This window comes from Mesoplodon densirostris, chromosome 8, assembly GCF_025265405.1.
Source record: "Mesoplodon densirostris isolate mMesDen1 chromosome 8, mMesDen1 primary haplotype, whole genome shotgun sequence".
Classification (NCBI taxonomy): domain Eukaryota; kingdom Metazoa; phylum Chordata; class Mammalia; order Artiodactyla; family Ziphiidae; genus Mesoplodon; species Mesoplodon densirostris.
The window spans coordinates 40,611,152-40,622,537 of NC_082668.1; the positions used below are offsets into that span (position 1 = coordinate 40,611,152).

At 37.4% G+C, this 11,386-nt stretch overlaps 1 pseudogene; it reads right to left on the reverse strand.

Annotated features, from left to right (window-relative positions):
* Window positions 1–8,769, reverse strand: part of LOC132495490 (coiled-coil domain-containing protein 150-like) — an 83,893-nt pseudogene extending 75,124 nt beyond the window's left edge.
* Between the last annotated feature and the right edge of the window lie 2,617 nt (window positions 8,770–11,386).

Genomic DNA, 11,386 nt, shown 5'->3' on the forward strand with positions numbered 1-11,386 from the left:
TGGGTCAAGACGCATTAGTAAGTTGCAAGAAGCACTTGAAAAAGGGGGGAGAAAAAAGTAGAAAATATCAGAGCACATAGCAAGTAGTAAGGAAGGGTAAGTACTGCTTCATGAAATGTTTGTGTATATGCATGTATGTATGGTGTTGTACTGTAAAATATGTCTTACAATGTATTGCTGTCAAAAGAAGTTTGAAAAACACTAATATGTCTTAGTATATGTATTTTCTGTATTTCTCTATTTTCTAACTTTATTTTTAACTCTTTATTTTCCTGTAGTTTGATTTCTTCACCTATATATATATATATATATATATATATATATATATACATATCATCCCATAGTATTATAAACATGCCTCTGAAAGCTGTTTCAATTATGTACTGGAATTTTTTTTTTCATGTATTGGAACTTAAAGATCAAAACAAATAATGAAGTAGTTGTTAAGCAGCAGACAAAAACAACACTCAAAAATTTGGGTACACTGACCTTATCTCCATCAATAAATGACTATAAAATGAGTCAGATAAAGATACAAAGAAGGTTAAGAGTCTCCTTTATCATGAAGTAAAATAATCCTTTCTAATTTAAATGGGAACTGAAAAATGCTGTTCCTTTTATGAAGTGACGTTAAATTGAAAGAATTTCCTTTTTAATTTATTTACTTATTTATTTATTTTTGGCTGCGTTGGGTCTTCGTTGCTGCACGTGGGCTTTTCCTAGTTGCGGTGAGTGGGGGCTATTCTTCGTTGTGGTGCACGGGTTTCCTGTTGTGGTGGCTTCTCTTGTTGTGGAGCACAGGCTCTAGGTGAGTGGGCTTCAGTAGTTGTGGCGCACGGGCTTAGTTGCTCCGCAGCATGTGGGATCTTCTCAGACCAGGGCTTGAACCCATGACCCCTGCATTGGCAGGCGGATTCTTAACCACTGCGCCACAAGGGAAGTTCCAGAAATTCTATTTTTAAACCCCAGTAAACATGACGTAAGAGTACACTTTATAACTCTTCTCTACATTGTACATATGCACTTTATATGTGTTTTCTTGAAGGATGATATATTTAACAATTTAAGAAGTTTTTAAAAAGTGAAATGAGATGAAAAATATGTTGACATGAAATAGTTACAAGATAGCCCGTTTTGGAAATGTTCTATGATTTTCTTAACCATACACCTAATATTGAACATTTGGATATTTCCAGTGTTTTGTTATTCTAAATACTGTTCTGCTGAACATGCTTGTGAATAAATCTTTCATTGAATTTCTGATGATTTCCTTGGGATAAATCCTACAAAAGGAATCACTAGGTTAAAGGTATAAACATTTTTTAGAATTTTGATACATTTTGTAATTCTCCTTCCAATTTTATCTTATCAGTAGTATTTGAATAAATCTCATCAGCACTACAGATTATCATTTTCTTAAATCTTTGCTAATAAATGAAAAACAACACCTTAATATTTTTGCATTTCTTTGGTTCCTAGTGAGATTAAACATTTTCTAATATGGCTATTAGTTCTTTATATATTTTCTGAACCGTTCTTATCCTTTGTCCTCTGTTTTTTTTAAGTCATTTAAGTTCTTTAAAAGGGACGATTATTAACTGTCTAGTTTTGTTATTTTTGTTATTTTATTAGTTTTGCTTTTTTTATACAATATAAGATTTTAATTTTTATATGGTCAAATTTATCGAGCTTTTTATAATCCTGTTCCTTCTTTTCAAGCTTAGAAATTCCTTCCTTATCCAATAATCAGTTAAATATTAATATTAGAATCTTATTTAAGAATGAGTTATAGTTTCTGTTTTGGGCTATATTTTTCAGGTTTTATTTTAGTATCAGATTATAATCACTTTATAATTTAGAGTAGCATAATATACTTTTCTAAGCTCTACATCGAATTATATAGTATAATTTGCTCAAGATATAATTTAAGTGCCTTATAAAGGGAATCTTTATTTGATAATTATACTACTATGATATTCATCCCTAAAGCATTATGAAGGGCTATCAGTTAATCTATTTCATGTTCATCAGAACCAGATTTCATATATATATATGTATTTCTTATCTCTTAGAAAGATATATACTGCATTTACTTTACCTTTGTATAGTCCTTTGTTATGGGCTGAACTGCATCCCTCTGAAATCCATATGTTGAAGCCCTAAACCCCAGTATCTCAAAATATGACTGTGTTTGGAGATAGAGCCTTTAAAGAGTTGTTTAAGTTATGAGGCCGCTGGGGTGGGCCCTAATCCAACATGACTGTTGTCCTTATAAGAAGAGGAAATTTGTACGCAAAGAGACACCAGGGATGTGTACACAGAGAAAAGACCATGTGAGGACACAGAAAAAAAGGCAGCCATCTGCAAGCCAAGGAGAAAGGACTCAGGAAAAAACCAAACCTGCTGATGATATCTTGATTTTGAACTTTTCACCTCCAGAATGTTGAGACATCAATTTCTGTTGTTAAAGCCACCAGTCTGTGGTACTTTGTTATGGCAGCCCCAGCAGACTAATACATCCTTCCTGCCTCACATACCCTCAAAATGTCCCTATTTGACTAGCACAGTCCTTCTTCAGGTCCTTGACAAGTTCAATGAAAATTCAACATTTTACTACAGCACCAAGAATTAAGACTTCCCCAATAAAAAAATAATGTTAAGTGGCAATCCAAAGGATAGTCTTTTCAACAAATGGTGCTGGAACAACTAGACATACACATACACAAACTCACCCAAAGAATCTAGATACAGACCTCACACCTTTCACAAAAAATAATTCAAAACCTAAATGTAAAATGCAAAGCTATAAAACTTCTAAAAGATAACATAGAAAAATCTAGGTGACCTTGGGTTTGGCAATGATATTTTATTAATAGATATAATACCAAAAGTACAATCCATGAAAAAAAATGGGTAAGTTGTACTTCATTAAAATTAAAAGCGTCTGGGGCTTCCCTGGTGGCGCAGTGGTTGAGAGTCCGCCTGCCGATGCAGGGGACACAGGTTCATGCCCCGGTCCGGGAAGATCCCACATGCCGCGGAGCGGCTGGGCCCGTGAGCCATGGCCGCTGAGCCTGCGCGTCCAGAGCCTGTGCTCCACAACGGGAGAGGCCCTAACAGTGAGAGGCCCACGTACCGCAAAAAAAAAAAAAAAAAAAAAAAAAATTAAAAGCGTCTGCTCTGCAAAAGACACTGTTAAGAGAATGAAAAGATAAGCTAAAGATTGGGAGAAAATATTTGTAAAACATATACTGGATAAAGGATTGGTATCCAAAATATAAAAAGAACTCTAAAAACTCAACAATAAGAAAAAAAACCCAGCTGCAAAGTGGGCAAATGATCTAAGATACCTCACCAAAGAAGATAGACAGATGGCAAATAAGCATATAAAAAGATGCTCAATATCATGTCTGTAGAAAACTGCAAATTAAAACAAGATACTATACATATGCCTATAAAATTGGCAAAAATTCAAAACACTGACAACACAAAATGCTGGTGAGGATGTGGAACAACAGGAACTCTCATTCACTGCTGGTGGGAACACAACATGGCATAGCCACTGCAACAGGTTGGCAATTTCTTTTTTTTTTTTTGCGGTATGCGGGCCTCTCACTGTTGTGGCCTCCCCCGTTGCGGAGCACAGGCTCCGGACGCGCAGGCTCCGGACGCGCAGGCTCAGCGGCCATGGCTCACGGGCCCAGCCGCTCCGCGGCATATGGGATCCTCCCAGACCGGGGCACGAACCCGTATCCCCTGCATCGGCAGGCGGACTCTCAACCACTTGCGCCACCAGGGAGGCCCTAATTTCTTAGAAAGCTAAACATAAGCTTATCATATGATAAGTATGAATCGTACTCCTAGGTATTTATCCAAAGGAGTTGAAAACTTATGTCCATACAAAAAACTGCATATGAATGCTTACAGCAGCTTTATTCATAACTGCCAAACTTGGAAGCAACTAAGATGTCCTTCAGTAGGTGAACGGATAAACTACGGTACATCCAGACAATGGATTAGTGTTCACTGATAAAAAGAAAGGAGCTATCAAACCATGAAAAGACATGGCGGATTAAATGCATATGCTAAGCGAAAGAAGCCAGTCCAAAAAGGCTACATGCTGTATGATTCCAACTAGAGTGACAGTGAAAAGATCAGTGGTTGCCAGGGGCTTGGGGAAAGACAGGGGTCGGGGAGGGAGGTGCGGGGTGATGTGTATGTAAAGCACAGGGCATTTTTAGGGCCGTGAAGCTATTCTGTATACTGTGATGACCAAAAAGTAAAACTTAATCTAAACTGTGAATTTAGTAATCATGTATCAAAACTGGTTCATCACAGACTAATACAGAATGTGAATAACAGAGGAGGCTCTGGGGGTGGGGAGAAAGGATATATGGGAACTCTGTTTCTGTACAATTTTTCTAAAAACTTAAAACTGCTCTAAAAAGAATCTATTAAAATAGCCAAAATATTTTTTTAAAGCATGAAACAATATACTCCAACTAACAATGAACAATCATGCTTTTATAAGTAACTATTGGCAAAAAAAAATACTCTACATGAGAGAATGTCCCAGATAGCTACACTTACCACCCTAAACACACTGAAATTCATAATTTTTAAAATAGTATATCTATTTCTGTTTTGTATAACAGAATATTTTAAATATAACTTGATCCTTTGATTTGGACTAATGTCAACTATTATTGTCAGGGAATATTGAGGTTTTTAGGCCACTGTCAAGGTGTATTGAATTGGTAATTCTTCTGACTCTTCCACTGCTTTCAGCTGCAAATTTTTAGTCCAACAACTTTTAGCAGCCACCTACTCCATAATTCCAATCTGTTATCTACTTAAATTTAGACTGAAATGAAAGTTTTAAGGTAAAATTAGATGAGCAGACTTATTAAAAGCTTTTTATTTTAAACACAGCTTTAGTGTAAAAGGTCTTTTTATGTCCACTTAACTCTAGTATATGGGCAACTGCATGAGTTTCACGGTAACTGTTTCCCTCCCGGCTCAGAGAGCATTTATTTTTTATTTCTGGTTTTGTGGCAGTATTGAGGTGAAAGGAAGTCTTAATGTCACATATGGGCAGGTATAACTTCATGTGGCATATTTTTTAAATCTTCCTAATAAACAGCCACATATTTTCTTCTTCAATGGTTTCTTTTCATTCTATCCACTACCTTGACTTCCCCCTCTGCAATTCCAACGCCCCCTTCACCTTCCAGCTTCCTTTTTATCTTACCTCCTGAATTGTAAGGTTCATTTTACGTTTTGTGGTCTTCAGTTCCTCTTCAATAATGGCTGCATTCTTCTAAAAATAGAAGGAGAAAAGGTTCTAAATAATCTGAAATGACAGGAAGAAACTGTCTATGGTATATCACAGTTCAAATCTAGACTTTTTTGGGGCAACCTATAAATGCTATTCTGAATACAGTTATAAACACTTCTTATTGAGTCTAAAGTAATTATTACAATGAGATATTTAAAGTTATTTTATTACTTTCATTCATGACTTCTATCATTTTCCCTTTCAGATAATTAAAAAATGATTAGTCACATGTACCTCCTATGTAAAATTCAATAATCAGAGGAAAACCTGGTAATTGCTAGACATTTTTCTTACAGGGTATAGTCCTATTTTTTTAAGTACTCCATTTTTTCTAGCCTCAAATATTATCTATGCTTAGGAGTTGAGGATGAAAAACACAGCTTTCACTATTCATTCTCTCTTTTTTTTTTTTTTTGGATTCTGTGTTGTTTATTAACATCCAAATACATGAAGTTCTGATGAAATAAAATCATAAGGTACAGATAAAAACAGGCCATGAAAGCCCAGAGTCGTTTTAGGGCCAAACTGCAGACCACCCAATAGTTCACATTTTAGGAATTTGAAATGCCTAAAAATAGATAAGGTGGTTTCTGAAAAAGAGAGAGAGAGAAGAAAAGAAGAAAGAAAAAAAGAAAAAAAAGGAGAGGAAAAGGAGGGAGGGAGGAGACAAGACAAGAAACCATTCAGGAAATGTTAGCTCCCAAGAACGCCCGACTTAGAAAGAAGGGACAAACGCATAAAAAATGCATAAACTTTGCGCAGGTTAATGCAATAGTAAACAGTAGAATACATAGGCCTCATAATACTTTTGTAATGGCATACATATAATGTCTCTAGCACTTTTGAAAACTATGCAGACACTAATTAAGGATGATTCTAGGTAAAACTACATATTTCTTTAAAGGGGCGGGGTGGGAGGAGGGGAAGTATGGTCTCAGGGCGGATCCCCACAGACACAAAGATGAAACTATGTTTTTTGGTAATTCTAGTGGATATGGCAGCAAAAATTTGTCGTAAGGATGTTGGCTGGTTTTAAGAGGGTTATTTTCAAATATAACCATACAGCTCTATTTGTAAAAAAATCTTTGTGAAAAGTTAATTTTATTAACCCTGAAAAATGCCTATATTGACATCTCTTTCTAAGATAAACTAAAAGTAGCAGAGTTGTGAACAGGTAAGGGCTATATGCTTTAAAGCAAATGTGAACCCTCTTTGGGTTCCTCTCACACAAAGGATACAGAGTCTTAAATACAATAAACTTCCTTAAAAATCTGCCACCTAACAATTGTTTACATCATAGAAAAATAGCATTTTTGTAAAAAGAAAGTTACTTTGTTAAAATGGTCTATTTTAAACCAGCAATTATTTTTCATATAAAGAATTTCTAAACATCCATACAGGAAATAAAAATAGATAATACTGAGTGCAAAGCAGACAACATCATGTTTGCAAACGATCAAAGTATCTCATTGCCAGATAAATAACATTTTCACTATTCATTCTCTTTTATATTATTATTAATGGCACTACAATCTAAGATGTAAAAACTCAAAGCTGTCCTTGCCTTCTTCTCTACCTTCAGCCCCTATCCAATACCACATTCTAACATATCTTTCCCCTCAAAATGCCACAACCGTAGTTCAGACCTAATAAGGTCTGTGTCTCAAATAAGGCAATGGATTCCTAATGGGTTTTCCTATCTCCAATCTCTTCTCCTATAATTGATACTCTACACTACTGCTAGATTAGTTTTCTTCTTTTCATTATGTCACTTTCTTATCAAAAATTTAATCACTCCCCATAGGATCAAGCCCAACTACTTAATTATTCTTGATTTTGAGATCCTCTATGACGTTATCCCTTGCCAATTTCCAACTTCTTTTACACAAACAAATCCTCACTCCTGTCCAGCTAGTTTATGCATTGCCTCCTAACTGCACCCAAGGGAAAGATCTAGGTTCAAATCTGAGTTACAGGAAGAAAACAGGCAAGTGTGATCTCAGAGAGGTGACTTCTCTCTGAGCCCCAGTACACTTATCATTAAAATAGAGACAATAGGGTTTCCCTGGTGGCGCAGTGGTTGAGACTCCGCCTGCCGATGCAGGGGACACGGGTTCGTGCCCCGGTCCGGGAAGATCCCACATGCCGTGGAGTGGATGGGCCTGTGAGCCATGGCCGCTGAGCCTGCGTGTCTGGAGCCTGTGCTCTGCGACGGGAGAGGCTGCAACAGTGAGAGGCCCGCGTACCGCAAAAAAAAAAAAAAAGACAACAATATCCTACATCTTGAGGTTTTGCAGAGATTAAACAAAACATGTTTTAAACAAAATAACATCTGTTACACTGCCTGGCCTGTGGAGGGAAAACAAAATCATTAGTTTTTTTTCCCTAGTCTTATCTTTTGCTGCCTCTGTGTGTGGTCTTTTAAATGTCCTCACTTCACTGCTTTGCCTTCTAAGGGCTCATCTCAAGTCCCGTCTTCTCCTTGAAGCCTAGCCTAATCTATTCTAGACAGGACATGCGCACCTTCTCAAACCCACCTGCATACAGAACACTTAGTTGGCAATATCTGCTTATTGTCCTACACTGTCCTTTAATATTTCTTATACCCTTCTTTTCTCTCTTTAGTTTCTCCTGCTGTGCCTTGTTCTCCCAGCTAGCATACAAGCTCTCGAAGAGCACAGACTCCCTCATATCTCTGGATCCGCACAGTCACAGGTAGAGGGTAGGAATCTATAAATACTCAGTTACTGACAGCACACAATGTTATAGGCTATCGATGTAGATAAATTTCAGATGTCAAGAATCCTCACACCAACATCACCTATTTTTAAAAGTCAGCTTTATGGGTCTGTTGCCTCCTCCAGCTAACACATTAACAGTGAGTTTGTATTCCAGAACTCTGGACTCAAACCTTTGTCTCTGAGGCAAGCTGCAGAGTCACAGTCAACCTTTGCACCTCATCTTGTGCCGTGCCTTCTTTCTCTTTTACATCTCTTAGTTGCTGGCACAAATTCGTCACTTCCAGTTGCAATAGCTTCAGATCCTTGGAATGCTCCTCCTGTATTGTATTCAGTCTTTCCTTCAGAAAATCTATCAGACAGGACAGGAGGGTCATCAAGCAGTTTAAAGAAGGTCAGGAAAGGAAAAGAATCATGAACTCATCAAGCACCCACACAGGACCAAATTTCTGATGACCCTCTTCTCTCTATACCTGTTTTCTGTGGGTTCAAATCTTTTTCAGTTTGCAGACGAAGATGTTCATCTTCAAGGACTGGATGAGGCTTTCCAGACGGCACATTCAATTTACCAGAAACTCACAGTTCTTCCATAAAATATCTGTTTTTCCTAAACAAATTATTTCATTCTGGATAGGGCTAATGATGTCCTGGCTCACAGGCTCTTCTAAACATTTTGGAGTTTCCAAGTGGCCTCTGGACAAAGATCCCAATATAACAATATTATAGGGTAATCCCAACCATCGAATCAATGTAACACTTCTACTGAGTATAAAAACTATAGTCTTTAGTTAACCAGTATCTGATAGCCCCTGCAAATTTAAACACAGAGAGCACGATTAGGTAAAGAGGATGAGACCAATGTGGGATGGGTAAAAACCACTGATTTTTTATTTATTTATTTATTTTTGCGGTACGCGGGCCTCTCACTGTTGTGGCCTCTCCCGTTGCGGAGCACAGGCTCCGGACACGCAGGCTCAGCGGCCATGGCTCACGGGCCCAGCTGCTCCACGGCATGTGGTATCTTCCCGGACCGGGGCACGAACCCGTGTCCCCTGCATCGGCAGGCGGACTCTCAACCACTGCGCCACCAGGGAAGCCCAAGACCACTGATTTTTTAGTGGTTATTTTCATCGGAATTTTTTGTAAACTTATTTTGTATGTAAAAGCAAGTGATATATAAAACATGTTAAATGCTAATTCTATAATGGTAAACTAAGAATTAAAGTTAGTATGGAGGCAATATTTCACATCCTTTTTAGAAAACTTTTAAACAAAGTGATAATAAACATTCCCATTTTGTTCTAACATACTCAACACTGGTACAAATTTAATCTTTGCTGAAGAGTTATTTTTCTACGTGTGCTATAATACCAACTATACCAATTTTAGGTCTTTGTAAGAGACATTCAGGAAATATATACATAATTTTAAAGAAAATCACACCAGGAAATTCAACATTGGCCACTTAAGCACCCAGATTCCTCAAGGCCTTTTGACAATCTAACTTTTAATGGCAATAACTTCTTCAGGAGCACAAAGGAAAAACACAGTTCTTTTTTTGAGCACTTCATTCTAAACTATGAATTTTTTTTAAGACTTATAACCTCTCTTTTAATTTACAATAAATCTGGAGAAAGAAAATACAGACCATATTAATGGCATGAATCAAGTTGTAGATGTTCACCTTAACTAATATCAAAGTCTATTTTTAATTTTAAAAAAGGCCCCCAAATTTTTTTCTAATTATGTAAAAAATTACATTTGTTTTTAATCAAGTATTGAAGGAGAATAGGATATCAAAGTTTGTGCACCTAATTAACACACTTTAAAAATCTGTTTAGAATAGTGGTAGTAGCTCCATTACAGGAGGACAACTCTTTATCTTGCAAATATTTTCTAATTAATATTCTAATGTTATTTCTCAATTCTTTTCTAAGTACCTATTTCACCTGCCAAACCACCCACACTGTGACTCCTTATTAGTAACCAGTGAGGCAAAATTCTTCAACCTACAAAGATATTGTAACACAATTTTTCAATTTGTTACCTTTTTTCACCAAAGTCCAACATTATTGGTCATCCCTCAGAGAACTGGTCTGTTCCTCAACTATTCTCATCCTTTGCTGAAGTACCGTGAATGTTTCAGAAGCTGTAGCATTGATGCAGGCTGGAGAGAGGACTGGTCTGGACATTGTAGTTTCCATATGCACCTGAGATTAAAGTCACAATATTAGTGTAGTCGGTTCTATTATTGTTCAGAATGGCCACTGCCCCTTCGTGTGGAGGATTATACATCCCTGTCCTGTTGAGCTTGGAAATGGCCATGTGTCCTGCTTTGGTCAATTAAATGTGGGTAGAAGCTTTAAGAGCCAACTTGTCATTCATCATCTCTTTTCCCTTCTCCATGCGATGAGCAACATCCCAGATAGGGCCTGCTCCATGTGCCAAGATCCCAGAGTAAAGATTACGTGAGCAGAGCCATGGCCCATCCTTGACATACAGTGTGAGTGATCAAGAAACTAATGTTGTTATAAGCCGCAGATTGTTAGGTAGTTTGTTACTGCAGCACAGTCTAGTCTAACCTGTCTGCTACTATTAGACATACACTAGGACCTATGACTTGGCTGAAGGGAGTTATTACCTCTTTTCATTGCCAGCCATTTTCATTTTAACGTATTCCCATCCAACCTTTCTGAAAACAAAACAAAACAACACTCTACAGTACTTGGATCTCCGAGCAGTTGTCATAAAATAGGTTTACCAACTACCTTGAAGCAATGACTTTTAAAAAGAACTTGCAAACATAACTTCATAGCAAAGACTCTTTTACACTTACTGACATCAAATTTCCAGACTCCTCCCGCAAGACCACATGAGAGTAAATGGGAGTAGTGAGACTACTCTTTCAGGTATTAGTGACAGAAGCAGAATCAGCTTATAAGAAGTCCCAACATTTAAATGAATCATGTGCTCAAAGTTCAATGACAAGATCATTGGTGGAAACTTTAAGGACATTTTCCTGCAACTCTATCCTGTACAGACAGTTCTATACTAATCAAACCATAAACCTTAAGCATCACTAGCAATAGTGTATCTGTGGGAATGTGTTCACAAAGGCCCCACCTGGGATATTCGTAATACAACTTTCTCTCCCACTTGCTGTGTGATTAGATGCCTCCCCGAGGTATCCCAGGCAATGGAAGTGGGGACTCCCTTAGGTTCAAGTCACTAAAGGTGGTCCCCAGGACCCAGGGAAGGAATTAAAGAAGCCTTAAAACTGGTGGCAGGATTTAAGGGGGCACCAGCGGAA